The following is a 3724-nucleotide window of genomic DNA, read 5'->3' as shown; positions in this document are numbered from 1 at the left end:
GAGGGGGAGGGAGGTTCTATTGTACTTGACTCGCGCATGCAGATACCGAGTGTACAGGGGGACATGATCTCTAGCGCGAGTCCCGCAGTCCTCAAGCATCGAAGAGCTCTATCGTAATCCGCGTTTCGGATCAGCGTTTTCAAAGACAAAGAGCTGGGAAAAATGTAGCCTTGGTCGTGTTCGTGAAACTTCGGATCGGGTCTTCAGAATCCGGTTGAATTGCGCGAATTTTGATGATAATAATTGTTGAAAGATAATTTACAGGTTTGATTTTTTGAGAATAATAAAAAATATTTGGAATATAAATTATATATGTGTTATTTATCGAAGATGGAAAAAAAAAGATGAAAATTGTCATTGAAGAAGATCAAATTATTTATATTCGGGGAAATTAATTTGAAATAATGGATATATAAAATGATATAGAAAAAGGATTTCAAGATATTCGAATTTAAATAATCTGAACGTAGCTTAAAGATTTGATTATAATCGTGAATTCGTTGAGAGGATCACGGAAGTAACGATGTAACTTGGTTTGATATAGATATGGACATGTTAATATGCGGGTGATAATTTAATGGGTCAAACGCTTTTTTCTCGCGGTCTTCGTCTTATTCGAAGTTAACTAATGTCGTATTTCCGGTATTCCAATACCGCGATCTACATACCGTAGAGTACCGGTTGGATCTCTGGGAAACCGGTCGATCGTGCGTTTCATTGCCTTTATTATCTTTCTTTTTCTCAGACATTCGCTATATTAACCTTAACCTTGAATTAGTTTGATACATTTCTTTTTTATATTATATCTATATACTAATCTATGTTCATACTCGAAGAAAAATTATAATGTTGTGTATCACATGTGAAGCAAATAAATTTCTGGTATTCGTAATTATATCTTTACATCTCTTATTCTTTATTGATAGTTACGAATCATTATGTTTACTTAAAATTCTTTGGAAACGATTTATATGAGTTTCTTTTTAAGATTGAGGAACGTTATACAGGATATCATAGGAAAAAGTCTAAGGATTTATACTATAATTATAAGAAATAAAATTGAAATAGGTTATGAAACGTAGTTTAAATTTCTTTTAGAATTATTTATAATTAGTTTTCAGTAATCAATAAAACATGCTCTAATTAATTATAATAACATATGGAGAATATATATTGAGTTTCATTAAGAATAATAGATATCGTTATATACATAACCTTTTATACATAACCTATCTAATTAAGAATAATCTATTATTTTATGTTAACATTCCTTGTATAACATATATTATAAAGTAAAAGAAAATTATAGCAATTTATATTCAAAAAGAATGCAATCTGCCTTTTATTTATTTATAATATTTATCTCGTTTAAATTCAATACTGTCAATTATTCAAAATTTTATATATAATTTTTATTATAATATACCATACTAACCTAGAAATAAAATTTTTCTAAAATTCTTTAAAAAAACATACACCATTTATTACTCGGTCCAATAAATATATATGACAAATAACGTGAAACAGCATCAGAAATATTTAACTCGTTCGTTAAAGGAAGTTCAGCTAACGTTCTAACAAAACAGTTACGTAGACGTTCTCCGCTCGTTAAAACAAACTGCACAATACCACACCATTTCACACGTGCCGAGCGAAACCGAGGTTTCATCCCTTCCGACGAAATAATACCGACACTTTGAATCGTTCCCGACTGATTCATACTCAGATCATTTAACGAGAAAGTTTATGATAGTAAAAGTTTACGGTGGAATACATAGTATGTAGATTTTTTCGTAGCGACGCGACATGTTTTCCTACTACGCCGCCACCTACCCAGATCCTAGGTTAACGAGATCGCGGATCGATATCTCGTTTCGAGAGTGGCAAACTTTACGACGGTCTCGCCTGGTTGCGAACGTTCGGTTGAAATTCGAGGGATCGAGAATCGATTTTTGCTTCGTCATGGTCCCATGTTTTAATGCGAACGAACAGTAAATCTTTCTTTTGCGAATGTACGAAACCTGTTTCACATGTGCGCGTCCGGTAACGATGTTGTCCGTGCAAACACAATCATTGATGCAAGAAGAAAGCATCGAATAGATCACACGTAACTTGTGGCAACGTAAATTATCGGTAGTGGGGGAATAAGGCGAGACGATGGATTCTGAAAATGACAATGAGCCCAGACGTTCCGCACGTAAATCAGTAGACGTTTGATTTATCGGTGTTCCCGCTGCATCCGCGCTGTTTTAAATCGGGCGTTATGAAAGAAAATTATCATCGGGTATGTGGTTTTCCGGAGGAATTATGCAAATTTACTGTCGGTTTAGAGAGTATCGAGCGATATTTCAAGTTAATGGAAAAGGAATAACATCGGAGTATGATCTACCTTCTCGCCACGATTAACGGTTAATTTAATGGCGAATATTTGAATGTATGTGTGTATGTATGTATATGCGTATGTATTTTATGTAACATTTAATTTATAGAAAAATTTAATTGTATTAAAGATTCATTGAAAATTCAGATTTATTGAGAATTTTTAAATTATTAGAAGTATTGTGATATTAAATGAGAGATATATGCTGTAAAAAAAAAAATTTCATATAATGGTGAGTACATAAATAAAGAAATGCTTATTTTTAACTTTTAATTTAAGTAATTGAATTGATTATTAAAAAATTAGATGAAAATTTAAAACAAAATTATTTATTATTTGTTTATTATTTCTGAATTTTTTCTAAATAATTTTAATGAAAAATCAAATGTAGTAATAAGAGAAAAGAATCTAGGTTAATAAAAAAATAAATTAAATAAAGTATTTATACATTCTATAGAATAAACATTGTGTTATGATTTTGTTTTAGTATTATAAAAATATTTATTTTAATTAATTTTTTCCAAACAATATAATAAAATAATTTTCAGTTTATTTTTTAACTTTGACGTGAAATTTTGTAGTATTGTATTCCAATAAATATTAAAATTTTAATATATATACAAGAATTATTGATTATAATTGATTTTAAAAGGCAATAAAAAAAACTTTGTTGTCTTTTTTTCTTTCTAAAAGTATAAAATAAGTTTTTTTCTTTATAAAAAGTACCTTCTAATGTAATATATAATATATTTTCTCCTGTTTATTTTTAATCTATTATTTTTCCTCCTTCATTTCAATATTTTATCTTTCTTACAAATTTAAAATTAAGATTAATATTACAAGCATTGAAAAAGAAATATAATATTATTCTTTATTCATTTATATAATATTTTTCAAAATTATGTATACAATATATATCTTTGTTATTAAGGAGAAAACATTTTTAAATTATTGAATATTTGAGAAATAAAGTATCAAAGATAATGTGAAACGTTTATTGGACAAGGACGATTCCAAGAAATTCTCTTCAAGAATTTCAAGAATGCTTTTATTGTAACTGTTAAGGCATCTAAACTATTTCAATTGAAACTTACTATTCAACAAAAGTTACAAAGTCAAATAATATAAATGTTCATTCTACATAAGAAAAGTTTTATATTTAAGAAGATAAGACTTTTCTTGATAGAAATCTAAACCTTTAAGATTTGAAATATTTATTCAAAGGATATAATGACAATTAATAGACTTTGATATTTTGTTATTTAATATGTCTTTTATTTAACTAGAAAATATTTTTAAATAATTATGCTTTAGACTTTATTTCAACAAACAAACAATTTCAAT

The 3724-nt window shown here is 28.1% G+C and overlaps 2 protein-coding genes across 9 annotated transcripts in view; one reads left to right on the top strand and one right to left on the bottom strand.

Moving 5' to 3' along the window:
* Nucleotides 1-3724, bottom strand: part of LOC102672118 (autophagy-related protein 16-1) — a 574752-nt gene that overhangs the window by 202741 nt on the left and 368287 nt on the right. The window lies entirely within an intron of this gene.
* LOC102671814 overlaps nucleotides 1-3724 on the top strand; it is a 163966-nt gene that overhangs the window by 54132 nt on the left and 106110 nt on the right. The window contains exon 1 of one of the 3 annotated variants that reach the window (XM_031511825.1): nucleotides 1465-2284. The exons of 1 other annotated variant lie outside the window; for it this stretch is intronic. The gene's annotated coding sequence lies outside the window, so the exon portion shown is untranslated. Of the gene's footprint in view, nucleotides 1-1464; nucleotides 2379-3724 lie in introns of those variants that run through there. One more of the 3 variants, XM_031511824.1, reaches the window with a different exon arrangement.

This window comes from Apis dorsata, unplaced genomic scaffold, assembly GCF_000469605.1.
Source record: "Apis dorsata unplaced genomic scaffold, Apis dorsata 1.3 scaffold_353, whole genome shotgun sequence".
In the NCBI taxonomy this organism is placed as follows: Eukaryota; Metazoa; Arthropoda; class Insecta; order Hymenoptera; family Apidae; genus Apis; species Apis dorsata.
The sequence above is the reverse complement of the archived record's forward strand: the minus strand, read 5'-3'. Positions and strand labels throughout refer to the sequence as shown.